This window comes from Rhinatrema bivittatum, chromosome 3 (assembly GCF_901001135.1).
Source record: "Rhinatrema bivittatum chromosome 3, aRhiBiv1.1, whole genome shotgun sequence".
NCBI lineage: Eukaryota > Metazoa > Chordata > Amphibia > Gymnophiona > Rhinatrematidae > Rhinatrema > Rhinatrema bivittatum.
In genome coordinates this window covers 30807880-30833234 of record NC_042617.1, presented here as the reverse complement: position 1 = coordinate 30833234, position 25355 = coordinate 30807880, and the positions used below count along the sequence as shown (strand labels likewise).

Sequence of the window (25355 nt, the reverse complement as noted above, 5' to 3'; positions counted from 1 at the left end):
AGATCCAGTCCGAGGTTCAGAGGCAGGCGGCAGACGAGCAGAGTGAGGTCCAGTCCGAGGTTCAGAGGCAGGCGGCAGACGAGCAGAGTGAGGTCCAGTCCAAGGGTCGGAGGCAGGCGGCAGACGAGCAGAATGAGGTCCAGTCCAAGGGTCGGAGGCAGGCGGCAGACGAGCAGAGTGAGGTCCAGTCCGAGGTTCAGAGGCAGGCGGCAGACGAGCAGAGTGAGGTCCAGTCCGAGGTTCAGAGGCAGGTGGCAGACGAGCAGAGTGAGGTCCAGTCCGAGGTTCAGAGGCAGGTGGCAGACGAGCAGAGTGAGGTCCAGTCCAAGGGTCAGAGGCAGGCGGCAGATGAGCAGAGTGAGGTCCAGTCCAAGGTTCAAAGCCAAGAGGTCAGTCAGAAGAGGCCCCAGGAAGAAGGGCACAAGGCCTGGTCCTGAAGCGGGAGTCAGGTACTGGAACAGGAGTCAGGAACTGGAACAGAAGACCTTCAAGGTGAAGTGCAGGAACCCGAGAGAAGCAACGCAGGAGACTCTTTGCCAAGCCGTCTGAGTACGGCCCGAGGGGGCCTTATATAGTCCCATTCTGATGATGTCATCCTCCGGGGTGGTCCCAGGTTTCCTGCCGAAGGCCCTTTAAATAGCTGCTGGTACCGCGCGCGCACGCCTCGAGGGAACCCCCGGGCGGGGCCGGAAGCTGGTGGCGTCCCATGCTCCGGCGAGGCCGCGGAGGAGGAGGCCTCGGCGGGTGCGAGCAGAGAGGAATCAGGCAGGCAGGCCGTGGCAGCCGACGTCCCAGGCAGGGCCCGGAGGTACAGCCGAGTGGAGGGAGCTGGCATGGGGGTTCCGCGGACGGTGAGTGCAACAACCGAACCTGGGAATCCAGCCCAGGCCCTCCATATCTGCTGTGCCCTGCCTGTGAGCGCCTGGATCAGCCCCAAATATGTTGGGTTTTTTTGTTTTTTTTAAATGGGAAAAATCAAGACCACAAATCTAAGAATACAGTAACAAATCTAAAAAAACATTTGCTCAGTTTGCCACTACTTTGAACTGATGCATACAATGTGCATGCAGATCTTTCTCATACATATTCATTGTGGATATCTTGAAAACCCTACTGGCTGTATGTGTCCCGAGGACAGAGTTGGGAAGCCCTGCTCTAAAGCATGTGGTAAGAATCTACTGATGAGGTTTATAGCTCATATTAGTGAAGTAAGTAAAATCATTACCAGTGCATATCCTGTTTGCTTAATTAGGCAAGAGGAATTTCCTTCCTGGTGCTTTATCCACAGAAATTATAGACCTTGCTTGTTAAACAGCTGTGAGACATTTATTCCTCTGTGTCACTGGGGCCTTATTTATAATGCACTCTGTGGCCATTTAGGAATGCAATAGGGTAGCCAGAGGATGAACAGCGATAGCGAGACCCTTTGAATTTGTGCCAGCAGACTGCCCTAAAGCAAGTGTACTCGGGCTCCTCTTTGCCCTGGATTTCGGGGGCCTTCGGCACCCTAGGCTCTTGTCTATGTTGTCTGTGACTAAATCCAGGCCTGACTGAGTCCTGTGGCAATTCTGTCCTGCTGTCTGGCACAGTTCAGCTCTCGCGTCTCCCGCTGCCTCTCCCTTTGACCTTGGGAGGTCACTTTACCTTCTATTGCACTAGGCAACAACTTAGATTGTAAGGCCCTCTCAGGGCCATGGACCTACCTACTGTACCTGAAACGAATCTAGTCCTGAGCTCGGAAAGGCCAAGTGATTACATTCAGAATCTAAATCCTCCGAGCGAAGTCAGCTGCTCCTTACTCAAAGCATTTACCCTTCTCCGGGGTCAGGGAAAAAACAAGGTAAGCAAACAAAGCACCTGATTTACTCTTTTTCCCCAGGCCTTCAGAACCAGGGACCAGCCAGGGGCTCAGTCTCTGTGTGTAGTTTTACCCATTCTGGAGAGGGGTGTCCCAGGACTTACCCACATACTTTTAATTTTAAAACATATGCGCGTAAATTTATCCCTGCCAGTTTTTGCCAAGGAGGCAATGTAACTTTCTACGAGTTAATCTGTTGCATGTAACGGCCAGTTACCTGTGAATTTTGAAAGGGACTTGCTAGATTTTATCCTGATGTGCAGTGTTTTAAAATTACCCTCCTGGGGGAGGAGGGGGGTGTTGCAATTTTCAAACAGCCCACACATTTGCAAGCTCCGCGAGTAGGATTTTTTTTAACACACATAATTTTATCTGTCATTTCGAAGGGAAACCACGAGGGGTGTTCATGGGGGGGGGGGAAAAAATGATTTCATATGGTTTTGTTTTTGCTTTTTAAAATAGCTGGTAGATAGAAAGCCACCCTGGAACAGCTAAGACCCTGTGCCACACCTTGCACTGAGCTCAGCTGCTCAGCAGCAAACAAGCCATGCCAATAATACAAATCAAGCCAAATCCCAAATAACAGAGCAGCGTGGCTCTAAGAGCAGCTCCGAGGAGCAGTAAAGAGCGGGCACAAATTATAGCAGAGAGAGTGTGATAAATCAATTGTACTCTGTCTTCAGACAGCAACTTTCCTCTGCAAAACTGTTAATTCCGCATCCTCCTATCACCTCCTCGGACACCCTCAGCCCTTAGCTGCCTCTTTGGCGCGCAGCAGAATTCTCTCAATTGAAAAGTTTGGAACGTCCCATCACGGGCATCCGGCACAGCCACAGTGCACGCAACCACTTTTTAAGTGAATTTAAAGCGGATGGGAAGGTGCCAGACTGTCAGCGTTGAAAACCTGAGTCAATGCTTTATGCAAAGCTCATGAGCAAATGCAAAATCAAAAGTAATCCTGTATTAACTACAGTCGGTCATCTGTAATAAACCCGGCCACTGCTGTTGTGGGTTTTGAAGACAATACAAATAATGAGACTAAGGATTAAGGGGTTAGAGATACTGCCAAAGCCCAAGCTGAGAAGTGTAGTTTTAATTATGTATTGTCGGTAATCAAATAGGCTTTCCATACTGCTGAGCTAATGGCCCTCATTTGCTTCCCAGAGAGAGCAGCTCATGAAAGCCTCCGAGCTGGGTAAGAAGACCAAAGGTCCATCTCGCTCAGCATCCTGTCTCCGACCGTGGCAAGCGGCAGGCGCTGAGAGGAAGTGAGAGGAAATAGGGCCTCTCTCAGGGTACTGTCTCCAATTGGACCTGACTCATAAGTCACAGTGCGTGCTGAGCATGATCTCAGTCTCTCAGATTTACTGCCAGTGCTCGCCTCGATGCGTCCCTTGTACCAAAGAGAGCTTCCTTTTGGAATTCAGAGGACGTGATATGTATAGGGCAGCATATCAGGCTGTGCCTGGAGAGTCCTTTTAATCAGGCCAATGGCACCCAATAGGAACTATTTGTGTGTCTTTCTGCCACATTTTCTTGATCTCTGATTGCATCTTTTGGTCCGTGAGGATCTTCTCTATATGTTGTACAGAATAGCCGCTTGGTACTGACACTTCTAGTAGCAATCCTGTTCTTGTGCTTTTCTCCTTTACCACAATGTCTGGTTTCCTTGCATCAAGTTTTTTTTATCGGTTGGAATGGGAATAATCCCGGGTGAGTGCAATTTCTTCCTTCTCTGCCATTCTCTCAGGATGGTGATCCCAGTGCTTTTCTGGTACAGTTGATGTGACAGTGTTTACGCAGTTTCCAGTGGGTGAGCCGCGTCACCTTATTGTGCCTTTCTGTGTTCAGGCCTTCTGACATCAGCACATTACACCAATCAGAAGGCCCCCATACCCTTTCAGCTTTTAGAGGTTTTGATTTAGAGATGTGATGCTCATGGCTAAGGTCTAGGCAGCCAACACGGAGGTACAACCAAGAAGTCCAGAAGACAGACACCAAGTCTGTTCTGAACCAAGTGAGTCTGGTTGAGGCAGGCTGTAGGAACAACATAGTCTGGTCGGTATGAACAGGGCCAGACAGGAATATACAAGTCAAGAACAAATAAGAAACCGGGAGGTCGATATTCAAAGCTGGCCATTTAAGTAACTTGTTCAGCGAGTTCAGTGTGCTGCGGCAGTCAAAAAAGCAAACAGAATGTTGGGAATTATTAGAAAGGGAATGGTGAATAAAACGGAAAATGTCATAATGCCTCTGTATCGCTCCATGGTGAGACTGCACCTTGAATACTGTGTACAATTCTGGTCGCCGCATCTCAAAAAAGATATAATTGCGATGGAGAAGGTACAGAGAAGGCTACAAAATGATAAGGGGAATGGAACAGCTCCCCTATGAGGAAAGACTAAAGAGGTTAGGACTTTTCAGCTTGGAGAAGAGACGGCTGAGGGGGGATATGATAGAGGTGTTTAAAATCATGAGAGGTCTAGAATGGGTAGATGTGAATTGGTTATTTACTCTTTCGGATAGTAGAAAGACTAGGGGGCACTCCATGAAGTTAGCATGGGGCACATTTAAAACTAATCGGAGAAAGTTCTTTTTTACTCAACGCACAATTAAACTCTGGAATTTGTTGCCAGAGGACGTGGTTAGTGCAGTTAGTATAGCTGTGTTTAAAAAAGGATTGGATAAGTTCTTGGAGGAGAAGTCCATTACCTGCTATTAAGTTCACTTAGAGAATAGCCACTGCCATTAGCAACGGTAACATGGAATAGACTTAGTTTTTGGGTACTTGCCAGATTCTTATGGCCTGGATTGGCCACTGTTGGAAACAGGATGCTGGGCTTGATGGACCCTTGGTCTGACCCAGTATGGCATTTTCTTATGTTCTTATGTTCTTACAAGGAATATTCAGCGGCACGAGTATATTGCTGAATATGTACATATAGATTTGCGCTGAGCCGTATAAGTTATAACTGGCTAAGTTTAGACCTGCTCCATGGCATATCTAGCTTAGCCAGTTAACTTATGTGGCTAAGACCAAATGTCACTAGTTAACCACATAACTTGCGTGGCTAACTCACTGTGCCCCGATCCGCCCACTATATGCCCACAAGTTATGCGGCCAACTTTATAGCTGTATAAGCAACCTATGCTAAGCAGCGGCTGATGAAAGTAGGGGTATATTCAGCGGCTGCTAATTAGCCACATAAGTCACACTTCTCCGGCTAAAGAATGCTGAGCGTGTTTTGAATATTGGCCTCAGGATGTAACAAGAATAAGAGGAGGACCTGGGCAAACAGAAATGCAGGAACAGATCCAGCTAGAACAGAGGTTGGAAACAGGAGATCAGGAACAGAGCTGGGTCCAAGCAGATCTGAGGCTGGGAAGAGGGGAAAGTGAGAATAAACACAGACTGGGGACAGACCAAGGAGGAAGTAAAATACATTAAGCCAATTACCGTAGGTCCAATGTACAGACAGAGGGTAGGACAGAAGAAAAGCTTCCAAGAGAAGAGGTGAGCTTATGGAAAACCTCCGGTACTAGAAGGCAGAGAGATTTCACCAAGGAGGGCACTAGGCTGGGAAGCTGCATGGCGTGCTGCTATTTTATGGTTCTTGTACCTGGCCTTGAGCTCTTAAGGAGAGGCAGGTTTATACAATAAATTAACCGATTGATGCCATTGAACTCTGACAGATGTACTGAATCCCGGGCAACATCCCTGACTGCTATATTAAATAGCCAGTGACTGATCTCTTCTCCAGAAGGGTGGCTAATCTATTTTTTGAACTCAGTTATTTCATTTGCCACCCTGTGGCAATGCATCCTGCCTGCCGTGTGAAGGAATACTTGCCTTTTGCTCGTTCGTAAGCCTGCTTGCCTGATAGTGCTGTCAGGTGCCTCCTAGTTCTTGCATTTTCTATTCCCGTCAGTCTCCCCTCAGTCACCTTCTTTCCCAGCTGATGATTCCCCCCCCTTTTTTTTTTTTAGCTTGAATTCATACAAATGTTATTCCACACCCAGAATTGTTTTTCTTGCTCTTCTCTCTATCTTTCAGGCCAATTCAGTAAAGGCCACTCACCTGTGCGTGCGATGCAGTATTTAAATTAGGTCCGGCGGTAGAAACGGGCAAAAGGAGGCGCTAGGGACACTAGCGCGTCCATAGCGCCTTTTAGCTCGGAGCGGCGGCTGTCAGCGGGTTTGACAGCCGATGCTCAATTTTGCCGGCATCGGTTCTCGAGCCCGCTAACAGCCACAGGCTCGGAAACCAGACGCTGGCAAAATTGAGCGTCCGGTTTTCGACCCAACAGCCGCCGGCCGACTTCAACATTTTTTTTTCTTTTTTTAGCCTTCGGGACCTCCGACTTAATATTGCCATGATATTAAGTCGGAGGGTGCACAGAAAAGCAGTTTTTACCTTTCCCGGTGCCTGAAGAAATTAGCGCCTACCTTTGGGTAGGCGCTAATTTCTGAAAGTAAAATGTGCGGCTTGGCTGCACATTTTACTTACTGAATCGCGCGTGAATACCTAATAGGGCCATCAACATGCATTTGCATGTTGAGGGCGCTATTAGGTTCGGCGGGTTGGACGCGCATTTTCCGCCCCTTACTGAATAAGGGGCGGAATAAGGGAAAGCGCGCATCCAATCAAGGGTTAACAGTGCGCTTCATCGGAGCGCACTGTACTGTATCGGCCTGTTTGTTAGGAGGCTCAGTGCCCTTTGTGAGATGAGGTAAGCAGAACTGCGCCCCGTATTCAAGCTACAAACAGCCCTTGGAGTTCTGGAATCTTATAATGATGCTTTCTGTTTTGCCTGTAGATCCTTTATGAATCATTTCTAATGTTCTAGCAACCTTTCTTCCTACAAACTCTTTATTTAATTATATCACAATCCCATTGAATCACACCCAGGGCCAGCCATTTCAGCATTACTTGGCTAATATCCATTTTTTCTTTTTGCATTTTCTAGAAAGTGCCAGCAGAATCTTGCAGTCTGACCGGAAGCCTTTCCTTCCAGCACTTTTCTCTCGTGGCGTGGACACCGTCCCCAAGATCTCATAACTCTTTACCTGGAGTTATAAAAGTTTATGATATATGAACGCAACAGTCATTAACATGCATGTAGGATGTAGATTGACCCTGGCCAAATGTCATTGTCCTTTCTCACCCTTCACCAGTAAAAAAAAGTTTGACTACAATGATAAATGATCCTGGCTTCCTTGTTTTGTTTTTTTCAGGTACTCACGAGTCCTTCTTGACCACCCCAGCTCATTGGGCAGGTGCTTTAACAGAGCAACTCACAGTGCCTGCAGGATGTAAATGGCCAAACCGAAGCCCATGAGAAAGTTAGATTGTTATTTTTACCAGGCTGATATATTCAAAGTCCCACTAATCAGGTAAGATAGCAGCTACATCTTATCCAGTTATATTTAAGCAAAGGCTCAGCAGAACCGAAGCAGCTGAATATTCACCTACATTTAGCCAGTTAAAATACGACTGGCTGGATTTGCTGCTGAACAGCCAGTTAGTGCTGAATGTCAGGCATTGAACCCTTATGGTCCCTTTAATAACCAAACATTGCTTCCCCTTCCCTTCCGCCCCACTCTTTAAATTAAAAAAAAAACCAACAAACAAAAAACCTCTCGTCTCCCATCCGCACAACTTGATCTTCTAACTCCTGGTTCTAAAAATAAAAAGTGGGCCTGCCCCAGGTTTCCCCCTCCCTCCCACCCACCCAACAAAATACACATTGCAACCAAGCCAGGCTCCGATCCCCCCCTCTCTCCTATCTCCCAAGTCAAAAAGCCAGCGGCACTCTGACTCTCCCATACCCTACATAAAAAAGTGATGAGCCAAATCCTCCCCCAAACTCCCAAAATGTCCCTGAGGCACGGTCAGTATAGCTACAGCTGACAGCTCCCAACACTTCATTTCATTTATTCATTTCATTTTGGGGCCCATTTTGAATTTGTCCCTTCCTTGTCACTGAAGAAGCCAAACCCGATTCGGAACTCTACTCCTAAGGGGGATTGGTTTAATCACCTCCCGGAATGGCATTGCTGGAAGGCACAGCTACCAGACTCTCCTTTAAAGAGAAGAAAAAAAAGAGAAGGGGGGGGGAGGGAAAGCAGCTGGAAAGTGGGAAGTGGCCCAAGCAGAAACCGAAACTCCTAGCAAATCCAGCTGCCAGAGGCCTGGATCCAGTGCAGGTACTGCAGTGCAGGCGAAAGGAAAAAGAGAGGCCAGAGGGTTCAAAAGAAGCACATTGCCACAGTACTTCAGTACTTCCGCAGTCCCAGGAGCTGGCTGAAAGGGGGGGGATCCTGAGACCGGGGGCTGTGGTAGATGCCTGGGACTTGGACTATGAGCTGAGGCCTAGAGCTTCCCAACCCTGTCCTGGGGACCCCACAGCCAGGCGGGTTTTCAGGATATCCACAATGAATATGCATGAGATATATTTGCATACCACCGAGCCTCAGAATATGCAAATTTATCTCATGCATATTCAGTGTGGATATCCTGAAAACCCGACTGGCAGTTGGATCCCCAGGACAGGTTTGGGAAGCCCTGGCCTAGAGTGAAGCAAACCAGGACTGTTACCCGGCGTCAGAGATTGATCCCAGAACATCTGCACAGCTGCGTGGTTACCTTCAGGTTTCTTGTATGTGGTTTGTTTGTTTTTAATGCAGGATAATAACTTTTCTTTCTATTGGAAGAAAGACTAATCTAAGGATTGTACTGAATAAAAAAAAATTACTAGTAAACAAATTGGTTGGTCCCCTTGAATAGCCATGTTTTGTTGTTTGGAATAAGAAAATTAAAAAGAAAAAAAAAATCATAACGTTCTGAGACAAAGGTTCCAACTATGTGCCTCTGTATTTTCTGTTTTTAACCGTCTTGCATGCTTTTTACAGGTACTTTCCATACCAAGAAGAGTGCTTTCTCTACCGTAATTAATTCTGGAACTCTTTTGCATGACTTGCAATAAATTACTCAGTGATTACTTCTGCTTAACTCTAATTCTCGTCTACAGGCACTTTGGAGCTTATGCATTTTCTCTTTTGTCGTTCTTCTTCTAATTTTTCCATCCACGGGGAAGTCACAAACCTTAAGATTGAGTTCACCATCCTGGTGCTGGATCCTAGGTTCCTTCCCAGGAATAATCCCGTGGTGGGGGAAGGAACAATCCCATACTTTTACGGAGAAGTGGTGGTGGGGGGGGTGCGTCTATTACATGAGGAGAGGGTGTAAATGGGGAAGGGGGTCTCTCTCACAGGTGATGTCCAGGATTCCAGTGTGGAACAAACTGTAAAAGAAGAAATCAATGTACACTCGGCGTCCACGTGGTCGTGGTGGAGCGTGGGGGTGGAGTAATTTTATAACAGTGAGGGTAAGAGTGAATCTTTACAGCTACCTTTTGCAGGCAGACGTTTGCCCTGGATTTTCAAAGCAAACGTCTCCGCATAGGTTTGCTTGGAAGGTTCCCGCCTAAGTGGACCGACACGGCACAGACTCACCCGCCCAAAATGACACCTGCTCTGTCGAGGGCAATACGCTGGCGCAGCTGAACTTACGCCCGCACTTTTTACAATACAACAGTGAGTGAGTCCCGGCTGTGCCCCAGTCCTGTTTTGTTCCGGTGCCCTTAAAAGCATACACAAAAAATGGGTTACAAGCGTACGTTTACATGCACTGAGCCCAGGCAGTTTTATAACAGCCATTTGTGCACATAAAACCGTGCTCTATGCAAATAACTGACTTTGAAAATTAAGCCCATAATAGGTGGTTCCCACAAAATTCTCAGTTATGCTATAAAGAAGGAGGTGGAGGTAGGAGAAATTACAAGGAGGAGGCTATGAATTTTCCTTATGTGGCCAATATTCCAAAACAATCCTAAAATGTTTAACTTTCCTGGCTAAGGTTAGCAGGATAATTTATCAGGGATGAACATTCCACCGAATATCCCTGAATAAAGTTATCTGGCTATTATTTGTAGCCAGATAACTTTGAAATCCAACTTGGCTATCTTTGAATATCGCTGGTTAGGTTTCAAAATTATCCAGGCCCTCAACTTTGGTTAAGTGCCAATGCTGGAAAAACCCCCACAAAGGCTGCGTTGCAGGCCTCCCAGCCCAAATTCTCCCCCACCCTATTTAAGTGCTTAATACCCTGGTGGTTGAGCTGCCCCTCCCCCCCCCCCCCCCATCACTCCAAAGACCCTCAAAATAAGACTTTAAGGTATCAGGCCTATAAGACTCGAAATCCCCAGCCCACCTCTACCCCCTGAATCGCAGAATACACAAAAATTGAATGAGCAGGCAAGCCCGCCCTCCCTCCCTCCTTCCAGGCCCCCTCCCCCCCCCAACATGGTCGACCCACCCCACCCAGAATTCCCTCATGCCTGAAACTGCAGCCGGGAGCTGGGAAGATGTGCCCAGCTCCCCGCGTGTCCGGCGTTGCGTTGACAGCCACGCCAGTGGTGCAAGCTACCAACGTGGCTGTCGAGACAATGCTATTGCAATACTACTTGGGTGCCTTGTGTGGCCTGTGAAAAGGACCCGAAGGAGCAGAGTGGAATATCGTTAACCCATTTATTTGAGGATTGGGTTTCCTTTTGAGGAAAGTTTTCTTGTCCGGTACATCCTTGTGCTTGTGATCCCAATCATTTTCCTCTTGCCAGAGAACAATCTTACCTTCTTGTGTTGTGCAGTAGTCCCTGCAGACTACCTGCACGTCTGTGTCCGACAGTGATATTCATTGGATATTTTTTTATTGCCTCTCCAGATTGTGCTTACTATTGCAGATTAAGAGCCTGATGGCCATACCTTGCAAACTCATAGAAGAAATGGAGTTTGTAGCTTTCCTGCATTTTGGCTGTACAGTTTGATCACCCACAACTAAAATATTGCATTTCTTTGTCCCTGTAATGTGGTTTGTTGTGTGATTTTTCATGTATTTGCAAAGTGGAGATACTTTTTGAGGGCAAACATGTTTTAACTGAGGAGGCACATAGCAGATAGCACAGGTGCCTTGTGTCTGTAGTGCTCCTGATTAGACTATGAAGTCAACATTCAAAGGGTTGTCTCACTAATTTTTAAAATTAGTCAGAGAAAATCCAGGATTTAATTACATATAACCCTGCTTCCTTCCTAAATTTTGTCCATACAACTTGTTCTGGAAGAAAAGAGGTGGTGGTGGGAGTGTTGCAAGGATGCAGGTTGATGTTATCAGCCAGCGCTGAATATCGGTTATCCGGGCAAGTCTAGTCCGATTAATACCTGTCCTAGAGTTATCTGGGCAAATGTAACTGGGCGAAGTTATCTGGATACAGTTACGCAGATAAAGTTAACTGGGTAAAGTTATCGCAATAAGTTCATCCAGGTGTATTCAGTGGAATATGTATCTGGGTAAGGTCTGCTTAATATCCACTTAAAATTATCCAGGTAACTTTCCCATTCTCTGGCTTTTTCCATATGGATCTCTATGCTTTTGTCTGTAATTCAAAAACTTACGAAATTATCAACTCACCCGGACACTTTACTGCATCTCTAAATGGAGCAAAACATGGCATTTCAGCATCTCAGTTGCCTACTTCAACTCAAGACCATGATTTAAATCCCCCTCTCAATACACATGACCGGAAGTGAACACATTTGCCACTATACTCCAAACTACATCATCATACATGCATTGCGGCTGTCATTCAAAGATCGTGCTACAGAAGATCAATTCCATTACTATCATACTGTCAACACCTCCCAATTAAGACAAACATTTTTTGGTGTAGAAAGCTTTTTGTGTGCATAAATCATATTTTATGTGTAGGAAATATGCTTTTTGTGCACAAACTATATTTTCAGAGCATAAAATCCTGAATATAGGTCCCAGCACTGGAGCTCCAGCTTTCACCCATAGACCAACATTAGCCCTGGAAACGTTACTCCTCCTTGGACTAGGAGTTAAGTTTCCAGGCTAAGAAAACATGAGGTAAACCAGCGCACCACTCTGCACTGGGGAGTGATAGCCAATGCCTTCATTAGCATGGCATCTGCCTGAGAGGGCCCTAAGTAATACATACATTTTTTGTGCACATAACTTCTTGCCCCATTGGCAGTAAAGTTTGCTCACAAAAAATGTGCTCACAACTGCGGCTTAAACTGTGAGCTCTGCTAAGCACACTCTATTGCATAAGCCTTTCAGGATGCATTTGGTATAATAATACATCCAGATAGCATCTAGAGAAAAAAATTAGGATTTATTTTATTTCTTTTAAAGCTTCTAATACAGGAAAACTATAATTCGTCATATTATCTTCTGAATAGTGTTGATCATAAATATTGATTTTAGGTCTGCAGCAGGCAGCACGTGCTTTGATTCCATTTATTCTACTTTAAAAATAATCTTCTCTAATTTCTTGAAAGGCACGCGAACCTCAGAAATGTTTCACTCAACCCAACGGAACACAAATAAATAAGTGACATGGTGTGCTTTTACTGACTGGAGGAAGTTACCGTACCACAAACCCGGCCAGGATGGACTCAGCACATGGACCATTGGCAATGCTTCCGGGAATAACATGAATTCTGGGTCTACAGGGCCCAGACTTCTCAAATCACCTTTGTCATGAAGGCAGTACCCTCACTGGAAGGCTGTTCTCTCTCGCCTACATAGGTTATGATGGTATCACGCTGACAGATAGACTTCTCGCAACGTGACCTCTGTACCACTGCAAGATAATAATAAATGACAATGAAACCTTAATGCTGCTGGTGTGGTCTAACTTCTTCATGTCACCTATGAGGACTCTTTATCTACTCTGTATATAGTACCTGCACCAATAATATGTCCTAGAACAGGGGTAGGCAACTCCGGTCCTGAAGTGCCACAAATAGGTCTGGTATTCAGGACATCCACAATGAACATGCACTGCCTCCACTGTATGCAAATACATCTCATGCATATTCATTATGTCCTGAAAACCAAACCAGTTTGGACTGGTTTGTGGCAGCTCTGGTGTTTTGAGACCTAGTGCTAGCATAATTAGCTTTAAATCTAAGTTCCTCCTAAAAAAAAACTCCTTTTAGTCCCAAAAGTCATATTTTTGTATTCGTAAATCTTTTTTTTTTTTCTGTTAGATATTGTTCTATATTCTGTGATCCAGCTACCTAGATATTCTTCACCTTGTTCTATTTCTTTATCCTAAACCTTTTACAGGCAAGTGATGCATTAATATTATTTCCTATTTTTAGTTTCTACTTCAAGGCCTCCTTATAGGATGACTCATCTGACCCTAAGATATCTTGCAAGATATATCTTGGCTTTCTCTCACCTCCACAAGTACCAGTTTCCTCCTAAATGGTACAAACATATTTCCGTAGCCCCAATTTCAGAATGTTGACTGAATTGGGAAGGTGCCACTCTCAGTCCTGGGGCTCATCCTCATTCACAGTCACCAGTCCTTTTACCCCCAGGGTGTGGATTCTTTTGAATGGGGGGAAAGCTAAAAGGCATAAAGGTGGAAATCTCTTCACTGTGGGGCAGATTTTCAAATCCTTACGGGCGTAGGGGGGGTTACATGCGCTGGGCCTATTTTCAAAAGGCCCGGCAGCGCACATAAAGCCCAGGGACGCATGTAAGTCCCGGGGCTTGAAAAAATGGGCGGTCCGGGGGCGGGGTATGGGTGGGGCAGATGGTTCAAGGGCGTGGCGGGGCGGTCCGGGGGCAGTCCGGGAGGCGTAGCCGAGGACTCCAGCACAGCAGCCCTTTGCCACTGTGCCAGGGGATCGCACAACGGCCCTTGGCTGGTGCGCGCAAGTTACATCTGCCAGAGGCAGGCGTAACTTCCACAACAAAGGTACAGGGGGGGGGGTTTCGGGCTGGGGCAGGACAGGTAGGGGAAGGTGGGGGGGGAAAGGAAAGTTCCCTCCGAGGCTGCTCCAATTTCAGAGCGGCCTTGGAGGGAACGGGGAAAGCCAGCTGGTCTCCCGAGGGCTCGGCGCGCTCAGAGTGCACTAGTGTGCACCCCCTTGCGTGTGCCGACCCCTGATTTTATAGCATGCGCCCGGCTGTGCGTACTGATACTTACGTGTGGGTGCAACGAACGGAACAGGAAGAACGCTCTGATTGGGTGTTCCAAACTAAAACTTTTCTGCGATTGGTTCAATTTAATCAATTTGCACCAACAAAGTTGTTCTCATGTCCCAGACTGGTGTACGTCTTTAAGCTTCTCTCTCTCTCTCGCTCTGTGACAGTATCTCTCAGCTCAGGGTCTTGAGATTTGCTTTACCACCAGGTTTGGAAATATGTGTCCCAGGTGGGTGAGGGTATTTCAAATAGTACCCGAGGTCCAGGCGATCTCCAGACATCCAAAAATACCAGTCCTTGCCCTGGTGAAAACTCTGTTGGGGGTCTCCAGATGCTACAAAACTTCTTATTCATGATCTCCTCTCAAAACTGTGTAGCTGGATCTCTCTGGGCGAAAGGTTCCATGGCTGGGGAAAATCGAATGTTCTCGTTCCTATCTGGGCAGGCAGCGTAGCAGAAGAAACTCCCTCCCGAATCAAGAAAAAGGATTAAAAAATCTCAAAATTCCAACAAACACTGTCTTGTCCCTCCACGGGTTTTGAGATGGGCACAGCAAGTTTTCTCTACCCCCCTGTCCTCCCAAGGCAGGGCCCCTTCCCCATTAAGCCAGGACAAAGGATTCACAAAAGGGAATAAAAAAACCTTCAAAAACTATTGCAAAAAAATAATTTACTTCCTCTAAAATCTGAGGCAAAAGCTGTCTAGGCAGATGGTGCACTGGAACAGGGAAAAACCTCTCTCTTTCTCCCAGGGACTCAAACCATGAGGCCTAAAACCTGAGACAGAAAATAAATAGCTTCTTCTCCTTTAAAGGCTAACCAAAAATGCACACTACTGTATACTCACCCCTGCCCCCCCTCCCCCCTTATCCAAGGCCGCTGGGCTGCTGGGCCACCGGTGCACCCATCTCACTGGCAGCTGATGCGTGAATGAGGCAGCAGGACCATTGGCACACCCCATCTTGCCAACGGCTGAAATGTGAAGAAGGCTGTGGGGCTGCCGGCACACCCATCTCGCTGGCAGCTGAAGCATGAATGAGGCAGTGGGGTTGCCAGCGCACCCCATCTCACCAGCAGCCAAAGTGTGAAGGAGGCCATAGGCCACTAACAGCCTGAGTGAGGAGCAGGCCGCAGGACCCTCTCTCCGTCTGCAGTCTTCAGGAAAAAGGAGAGGCCCGGTGACAGAGAGAGCGTATGAGCATATGTGTGTAAGAGGGAGCCTATTGGGAATGAAAGAGCGGGAGCTTATGTGTGTGAGTGTATGTGTGTGAATGAGAGAGAGATCATGTGTGTTTGAGAAAGAGGAAGCGTTTGTGTGTGAGAGCAGGTGTATATGATAGAAGGAGCATGTGTGTCTGACAGCATGTGTGTATGAGAAAGAGCATGTGTGTGTGAGAGCATGTGTGTATGAGAGGGAGCGTGTGAGTGTGAGTGTATGTATGTACGAGTGGGAGCATTTGTGTATGAGCATTTTATTTATTTATTTATTTATAGGTTTTTATATACTACGGTATGGGCAGAGGACTGACTGTCAAAGCGGTTTACCATATAACATACATAATAAAACAAAGCACTTTACAATCAATACATTAAAACATCACTTTAAATATCACATAAAAAAAATTAGATAAAAATGTTAGCTTTAAAAGTGTATGTTGGTCTGTTAACTGATTTTATATGCTAGGGTAAAAAGGTGAGTTTTGAGAAGTTTTTTAAAATCCTTTGTGTTGGATGTTAATCGGATTTCTTCGGGGATGGAATTCCAAAGAGTTGGACCTGTTACTGAAAAAGCTCTTCTACGAGTCAAATCTAGGTGTGCTGATTTCACTGTAGGTACTTCGAGAATACACTTGTCCATTGAACGCAGCTGGTGGGTGGGTTTATAAATCCGTAGTACGGTACATAGCCATATTGTGGTTGGGTTGTAGAGTAAGTTATGTATCATTGTAAGAATCTTGTATGTAACTCGGTATGATATTGGAAGCCAGTGGAGTTGTTGTAGTATTGGTGTGATATGATCTCGACAGGATACATTGTATAGTACACGGGCTGTGTATGAGAGAGGGAACAAGTGTGAGAGAGGAGTGTATGTGTGGTGTGAACATGTGTGGGTGTGAAATAGGGAGCATGTGAATGAGAGGGAGTATGTATATAAAAGAGAGAGAGCATGTGTTTGACAGAGAGGGAACGTTTGTGTGTGGGGGAGCATGTTGGTGTGGGTGTGGGTATGAGAGACAGGGAGCATGTGAATGAGAGCATGTGTGAGAGAGTATGTGTGTATGAGAGAGAGAAAGCATTTGTGTATGAGAGAGAGAGTATGCTTGTGTGAGCATGTGTGAGAGAGAGAGAATGTATACATGTGTGTGTGTGTATGAGAGAGAGAGAGGAGAAAATTTGTGAACCCTCTTTGCCACCCAACTAATCCATGGAAATCTCAGAGTGACTGGAAATCAAAAGCTCCCAGGTATGGAGAATGAGGAAATTTTAAATCCTTATTAGTTATAATTATTGGCTGGTATTTAATGTGTCTTGTGTTTTGAAATATTTTATTGTTGTTTGAGAATTTTAGAATAATTCAGATGAGTTTTAAATTATTAGATGCTGCATGTGTCAGTTGTTTTGAAATATTCTTTTTATTAGTATGGTTTTACTGTTATTGATATTGTTTGGTTCGGAGTTAACAGTCTGCATGGAGTTAGCAATCTGTTCAGTTCGGAGTTAACAGTCTGCTTGGGATTAGCAATCTGTTGTTATTTAGGAGAGTTGTGGGTGGATCCTTGTTAACAGTCTGCTTGGGATTAGCAATCTGTTGTATTTTAGGAGAGTTGTGGGTGGATCCTTGGACCGGTGGCAGATGACCATGCCCCCGGGGGAAGATCCCGAGAAGGACCACCGGTCAGGCTCAGAGTATGGAGACAGACAGACACACACTAGTTCTTTTATTAGACAGTATACTGAACCACCTGAAGTGGCAGTAGTGAGCTGGAATGCCCAGCTGGGCTGTAGTCCCTCAGATACTGGAACAGCGATCCCTGGAGGCTGAGCTGTAGAGAAACTGAAATACAGTGAGGAGGCAGGGTATGCAGAGTTCATGTACTGAACCAGATGGTAACACTCACACAATGTCTTATAGGAGCCCAGGAGCTGGAATGAATAGGCCTTCGAGGAGCGAGTACCTGGTTCCAGGGAAAGCTCGGAGAGAGTGATGGTAACTCACTGATGTAGTTGGCAGTGATGACTTCCAGGTAGAAGAGAGTACCGAGTAAGTCTGGGAATGAGGGCCCTCGAGGAGCAAGTACCGGTTCCAGACTGTCACCTGGAAAACAAAGGATAGAGCGAGGCCCCGGAGGAGTGGGTACCCCTGGTTAGTCCGAGGAGGCAGAGTAGCTTGGAAAGTCGAAGCGAGTCCGTAGTCATTCCTTGCTAACTCGATCTGTTAGCAAATTCTAAGACCTTATATATCCGTCGCGGGTGACGTCATCTTCGGGGGACGCCCCCCGAGGTTCGCGTCATCGCCGGTACTTCAGTCTTGGCCGTGCCGCACACGCGCCCCTAAGCCTCCAGGAAACATTTATTTATTTATTTTTAGATTTTTATATACCGGTGTTCCTATATGAAATAAAGATCACATCGGTTTACATTGAAACAGAACATGAAAATTGCCAAAAGGCATTACATAGACATGGCAGTTTGCAGTGTCTAGCCGGTCTAGGGTCGCTGGAGGACTTCGGCAGAAGAACGCAGCGGCAGCCAATCTTCCCACGGGCGAAGAGGGAGGCGCCAAAGAGGTAAGGAGGGCGGAGAGAGGGCGTCGGGAACCGACGGACACAACAGTACCCCCCTTCAAAGGGCGATTTCCTCTTCGGGTACCAGGCTTAGGTTTTGAAGGATGCGCGAGGTGGAACTGACGAAGTATCTCTTTGTCCTGGATATTGGTCTGAGGCTCCCAAGAGTTTTCTTCGGGGCCAAAACCTTCCCATTTTAGAAGGTATTCAAAAGTCTTGCCTCTTTTACGAATGACCAGAACTTCTTCGACTTTGTATTCTAAGTCGTCTTCTGCACTGATGACAGGTAGATCTTGAGTCTTGGAAGAAAATTCACTAAGTATGTTGTTGTAGATATCAGCAGCGATGGATGAGCTGCTGGGGACGTCACTGAGATCTTCAGTGGAAGTAGCAAAGTTGGGGAACGTCCAAAGCCCACTTCAAGTTGTAACACAATAGTGGATCTTCTAATTTGATGAGGAGACTCCTCAGGTCTTCCACTAGACGTCTGAGAATGAAGTTGCCTCCTGCCCCTGAGTCCACTAGGGCAGGAGTCTGAACCATGATCGGTCCGTAGGTCAAAGAGACTGGGAGAGAGAGCAGAGGAGATGTCGTGGTATGGCCTAAGAACAGTCCTCCTGCAGGACTTAGGTTCGTCCGTTTTCCGGACGAATGGAGCATATGGAGACATTATGGCTGGGCTGACCACAGTACATGCAAAGGCCGCACTTCTTCCAAAATCTTCTCTCTTTTGAGGTCAAGTGACCCTGACCAAGTTGCATAGGTTCATCTGTATCAGCAGCAGGGACTACTGGAACCATCCGAGGTGTAGAGATAGCACTGGCCTGTTTCAACCCGGGTAACACCCTAGGCCGGAGTTTCTTCACCTGGTCCTGAAGCAGGTGATCAATCCAAGTAGCCAAGGCTAGTAATTCGTCCAGCGAGTCAGGTGTCTGGCGAGCGGCCAGCTCGTCCTTCAAACGGTTATCCAGGCCTCTGCAAAAGAGAACCTTTAGACATCTGGGGTCCCAGCAGAGTTCTGCTGCAAGAGTTTTGAACTCTATGGCAAATTCAGCCAATGATCTGCTACCTTGCTTCAAATCCACTAAAGCAGAACCAGCTACAGACATTCAAGCAGGGTCATCGAAAACGGATTTAAATAAGTCCATAAATCCTTCTATGTCCTGCAAAATGGAGTCCTTGCGTTCCCACAAGGTAGATGCCCAAGACAAGGCCCTACCATCCAGGTATGAAAGCTTGTAGGTAGTCTTGGAGAGAGCTGTAGGAAATAGAGATGGCTGTAAGGCAAAGTGCATGCAGCACTGGTTCAAAAGGCCCTGGGTCTTCTGGATTTCTCCGGAAAAGTGAATTGGAGCCGCCAGTGGTACAGCAGTCTTCAAAGTTACCTCCGGTGACTGACCTTCTTGGTTGGACGCTGTGCCTTGAACCTTCTGTGATGCTGATGAAATGCTGATGAAATGCTGCGGTAAGTTTCTCCAAGGCATCTTGCTGCTCCACAATGCGCTGGTCCAGGCCTGGTATGGCCTGCAAAGCATTCAGTTGTGCCGGATCCATGGAGTTAGCAATCTGTTCGGTTCGGAGTCAACAGTCTGCTTGGAGTTAGCAATCTGTTCAGTTCGGAGTTAACAGTCTGCTTGGGATTAGCAATCTGATCAGTTCGGAGTTAACAGTCTGCTTGGGATTAGCAATCTGTTGTTATTTCGGAGAGTTGTGGGTGGATCCTTGGACCGGTGGCAGATGACCACGCCCCCGGGGGAAGATCCTGAGAGGGACCACCGGTCAGGCTCAGAGTATGGAGACAGACATACACTAGTTCTTTTATTAGACAGTATACTGAACCACCAGAGGTGGCAGTAGTGAGCTGGAAGTGCCTGGCAGGGCTGTAGTCCCTCAGATACTGGAACAGCGATCCCTGGAGGCTGAGCTGTAGAGAAACTGAAATATAGTGAGGAGGCAGGGTATGCAGAGTTCATGTACTGAACCAGATGGTAACACTCACATAATGATCATAGGAGCCCAGGAGCTGGAATGAATAGGCCCTCGAGGAGCGAGTACCTGGTTCCAGGGAAAGCTCGGAGAGAGCGATGGTAACTCACTGATGTAGTTGGCAGTGATGACTTCCAGGTAGAAGAGAGTACCGAGAAAGTCTGGGAGCGAGGGCCCTCGAGGAGCGAGTACCGGTTCCAGACTGTCACCTGAAAAACAAAGGATAGAGCGAGGCCCCGGAGGAGTGGGTACCCCTGGTTAGTCCGAGGAGGCAGAGTAGCTTGGAAAGTCGAAGCGAGTCTGTAGTCATTCCTTGCTAACTCGATCTGTTAGCAAATTCTAAGACCTTATATATCCGTCGCAGGTGATGTCATCTTGGGGGACGCCCCCGAGGTTTGCGCCATCGCCAGTACTTCAGTCGAGGCCGCGCCACGCGCGCGCCCCTAGGTCTCCAGGAAACATGGCGGTTTGCAGGGTCTAGCTGGTCCGGGGACGCCGGAGGACTTCGGCAGAAGAACGCCGCGGCAGCCAATCTTCCCACGGGCGAAGAGGGAGGCGCCAAAGAGGTAAGGAGGGCGGAGAGAGGGCATCGGGAACCGACAGACACAACAGATATTTTACATATCTTCATTGTATAATTTGATGTTTTTTGAGAAACAGCAATGTGTCTGTTTTTCCATTGTTGCAATGCATACAGAATCTAGCTTCTTGTAGTTTCCAGTTCAGTTTTTGTCTGTACGTTTGTATTTATACTTTTTGTCTCGTATTCTGAATTTGGCGAGGGTCTGTTTGTGTTCTGCATTTGTGACTTAGTTTTTTTATTTTATTTATTTATTTAAGGTTTTTATATACCGGCAATCATGAGCACATATCTTGCTGGTTTACATGGAAAGGGAGTGCATAAAATACAACAACTAGAACTGTGGTGATCGAAGGAGCAGTTACAAATAACAAGGGTAGCAGAACTTGGATAAGAAGGAAGAGATAGGAAAGAATAAACGGTTAAACGGTATACAAATAAATTAAATGCTATGTAAAAATGGCATGATTAATGGCTGAATATTTGAAGTCCTTGGTTTGTATCTATAACGTGATATTAGATTGTGTCTGGGAAAGCTTGCTTGAATAACCAAGTCTTAAGTCCTTTCCTAAAAGTTAAGAGGCAGGGTTCCAGTCTGAGATCTGTGGGAATGGAATTCCACAGAGAAGGGCCAGCAGTGGAGGTGGCACGATCTCTTAGAGTGATGTGTTTGGTCATTTTCGCAGGGGGAACTTTGAGGGCGCCTCGGTAGACATTTCTGGTAGGTCTTGTCGAGTTGTATGCTTGGAGGGGGATTTGTAGATCGAGGGAGATGCGTTGATGAATAGTTTTGAAGATGACACAAATGGCTTTGTACATGATACGGAAGTGGACGGGTAGCCAATGTAACTCTTTCAGAATGGGGGATATGTGGTCTCTCTTTCTTGCGCCTGTTAGTAATCGAGCTGCTGAGTTTTGAATCATCTGTAGTGGTTTGGAGTAGGAAGAGGGCAGACCTAGCAATAGGGAATTGCAGTAGTCTAATTTTGCGAAAATGACTGCTTGGATGATCGTTCTGAAGTCTTGGGCATGGAAAAGAGGTCTTATCCTCTTCAGAACCTGGAGTTTATAGAAGCAGTCTTTGGTTGTTTTGTTGATATGGGCCTTGAAGTTTAGCCGGTTGTCTATTATCACTCCTAAGTCTCGAACTTGTGTGGTAGGTAGGTTGGTGGGAAGAGTAGTGTTGGAGATGTTGGTTTCCGGAGAAATGAGAAGGATTTCTGTCTTAGAAGAGTTTAAGATGAGGTGTAGGTTGTTTAGTAGTTGTTTGATTTTCAGGTGGCATGATTCCCAGTAGTCAAGAGTTTCAGAGTATGTATCTTTGATGGGGATGATGATTTGGATATCGTCTGCATAAAGGAAGTACTTTAGATTGAGGTTGGTGAGAAGTTGGCAGAGAGGAATAAGATAGATATTAAATAGGGTCGGAGATAATGAAGAACCTTGAGGGACTCCTATGACAGAGTCAAATCTAGAGGATTGAGTTGAGGTATTCTGCTAGCATGTACTTTCAGGGATCTATACTAGCCTGACTTGTTCTGCTTTCCTAATAGGAGGTGTATTGGTGTTTTAGGGCCTGGTGTAATATTTGCAGTGCTGCCTTTTCATAGGTAAGGATCTTACTGTTTTGAGTCTGGCAGTTGTGTATTATGGTATGGCAGTTTTCTATAGGCTTTGAGTACATTTTTTGCAGGATTTTGTATTGTACAATATTCCTGGTAGTGGAGATTGTTTGTGTTGCTGTTACTGAGGTGACAAAAGAATTTGAATATTGTTTTTTTATGATGAATGGTAAGGGGAAATGTCCTTGGTCTGCTCTGCACCCTTTGTTGGCAGAGTTTCTGTGAACACAGGAGATTGTAGAAAGCAGAATGCAGGTTTTGTATGGGGATTTGTCCCATGCCTATAAAGAATTTTTGATTGATGCTCTTGAATAATTTTAGCAATAGTTTTACTTAGTGCTTGAAACTGGCAGGGATTTTGTTATTACTTAGTAAGTTTCTTCTGTCTAGAGATGCCACCAAGATACGTGCCCAGCACTTTGCAATAATGGCGCAAAATGTTTGAGGCAGTGCCTCTTGCTTTATGAGTGGGGGTGTTCTGTCTCCGCATGTATGAAATTTGGTAACAGGCAGGTGTGGTAGGAGCCATTGCACCCCCTGTCAAGATCAAACAAACAGGGAGATTTTCTTTATAATATATTCTTTATAATAATTATTCTAAAATACCATGTTGGAGGGTGGGGGCTGTGCACCAAACCTCTCTCCACATCTCCCTTTTAGTGATGTGTGCCCGTCTCAAACATCCCTCCTTCCCCCTTCCCAATCAGAGTCTCTCTCTTTCTTTGAGCCACAGTCCATCCCAACCAGTCCCCCTCTCTCTTCCCACCAGTCCATCCCCGTCATCCCCGCCAGTTGCTCTCTCTCTCTCTCTCTACAGTCCATCCCCACCAGTCCATCTCCACCACTTTCTCTCCCTCCACCAGTCTCTCTCCCTCTCCCTCCACCAGTCCATCTCCACCACTCTCTCTCCCTCCACCAGTCTATCTCACTCTCCCTCCACCAGTCCATCTCCACCACTTTCTCTCCCTCCACCAGTCTCTCTCCCTCCACCAGTCTCTCTCGCTCTCCCTCCACCAGTCCATCTCCACCACTCTCTCTCCCTCCACCAGTCTATCTCACTCTCCCTCCACCAGTCCATCTCCACCACTCTCTCTCCCTCCACCAGTCTCTCTCGCTCTCCCTCCACCAGTCTATCTCCGCCAGTCTGTCTCTCTCCCACCCTGCCAATCACTCTCTCCACTGTCCATCCTCCTCCACCAGTCCATCCCCCCAGTCGCTCCAGATCCAGCTCTGTGGGTACCTGTAGTTACTACATAAGTTACTGAATACGAGTGCATTCTTCCACGTTTACTGCTGTGCTTTGCAATTATATGTATTCCGTTTATATCAGTAAGCGTTATTTAATAAGCTTGATAAATGATTAATGCCCGGCGTGCATATAATTATTTCTTTGCTATTACATTAATAACTTTTCTACATACGGCACATAACTGCAGGTAAAAATGAAAGTGAAGCATGGGGGGAGGGGGGGTCTGCGAAAATTTTGGAACTTGAAAAGAGGTCCACGCTCCCAAAAAAGGTTGGGGACCCGTGGTCTAGGCAATCGTTAGATGTCCCCAAAAATACTAATCCTTATCTCCTGTGTCTCCGGGTGAAGACTCCAGATGTTGCAAAACTCTTACCCCTGATCTCCTCTCAAATCTGTGTGGTTGGATCTCTGTGGAAGAAAGGTTCCTCCATGGCTGGAGAAAATTGTATGTTAACCTTTCCCCGAGGAAGGGTGGCAGAAGAAGCTTCTTTCCAACTCAAGAAAAAGGAAAAAAAAAAAATCTTCTCAAAACTCCAAGGGACAAATGCTCTTTTGTGGCCAGTCACCACTGTGCCCTCAGGGGCTGTGAGATGGGTGCAGCAGGCCCTCTCTATCCCTGTCCTCCCAAGGCCGAGCCTCTTCTCCCTTCCAGCCAGGACCAGGGATTCAGAAAAGAGAAAAAAAAAAACCAACTTCAAAAATTACTTCACAAAATAATTTACTTCCTCTGAACTCGGGCAAAGTCTGTCCATGTAGGTGGTGCAGTGGGACAGGGGAAAACCTTCTCTCTTTCTCCCAGTGACTCAGACCGTGAGGCCTAAAACAGGAGACAGAAAAGAAACAGCTCCTTCTCGTTCAAAGGCTAACCAGAAATGCACACTGCGCTATATACACTCACCCTCCCCGCCTTATCCAAACGGGAGCCCACCATGCCAGCCAGCATCAGACGTGAATGGGAATGCCCCTCTCCCCAACTCTCTAACCCAGTGTTACCCCTCACTCTCCTGGAGGCAGGTCCTAACGACAGGCTGCTCCGGTTAAAAACAATTCTCAGACAGATGTTCAGGTGAGTCGTGAAACAGGATACGCATCGTACAAGTGCAGAGACTCCCCACTGGGTCTCCGTGAGATGGCCCTAGCCTAAGCCCTGGGTTAGAGCAGCGTTTCCCAACCCTCTCCTCCTGGAGGCGCCACCTAACCCGAAATACACAAATCTCTCTCATGCAAATTCATTGTGGCAATCCTGAAAACCCGACTGGTTAGGTGGGCCTTTCAGGAGAGGGGTTGGGAAACGCTGCACTAACCCAGGGCTTAGGCTAGGGCCATCTCACGGAGACCTAGTGGGGACGCTACACTTCTAGGATGCCGTATCCTGTTACACGACTCACCTGAACACCTGTCCCAGAATTGTTTTTAATCGGACCTGTCTGTCGCCAGTGGTGCTCATAAATCCATACTAGGTGCCAGTGTCCTGATCTGTCACAAAGCGTGCCAAATATCTTAGGAAAATGAAAAAGTTCCTTATTAAAATGTTCCATCTGTTTCCATGAACAGGCTACGAATCAGGTTAAAAAATCTGATATCATTGAAACAGATGGAATTGCTGGAACATTTTCTAATAAGGGATATTTGCATTTTCCTAAGATAATATTTTTGCCGTGCTTCGTGACAGATCAGGACTTTGGCGTCTTGGCATGAATGTGAGCACCACGGATGATCTACGCTACTTGATGTAAAATATTGCCCTCTAGAATTTGAGGTTTGCCTCACGCCGGGATGCACATAGTAGCAGGGCACGGTTGTGGGGTCCAGCATGTCGGCACGGTGCTTGGGGGGGATGTGAGGGGAAAGAAACGAGAGCAAATTCAGCAAGATAATCCTGATGGGCTGCTGCAGCACATTCAGTGGAGCCACAGTGGGTTTGGGCTCTTTCAATAAGGCCAGGTTCCTAAATTTAGGAGCTTATATATAGCAGGCACCTGAATATAGGAGACTAAATAGCGGGTGGGTACGGGGTGCAGTTAGGGTGGGGGAAAATATTAGGAGCTTAGGGGGCGATTTTTAAAGCAGTGCTCACCTGTCCACGTGCGCGCGCCGGCGCACGCATGTTATGAAATCTGATGGCCGCGCGCACATGCGTGTGCAGATTTTAAAGTACACTTGCACGTGTGCAGGCGGTGTGCGCAGGGGGGTG

General features: G+C 46.7%; 1 long non-coding RNA gene across 1 annotated transcript; it reads left to right on the top strand.

Annotated features, from left to right (window-relative positions):
- The first annotated feature begins 1406 nt into the window (after positions 1–1406).
- Positions 1407–12617, top strand: LOC115086755. The gene is made up of 3 exons (XR_003855331.1): positions 1407–1840; positions 7094–7252; positions 12278–12617. It is a non-coding gene; the product is annotated as an uncharacterized LOC115086755 (long non-coding RNA).
- The last annotated feature ends 12738 nt before the right edge of the window (positions 12618–25355 follow it).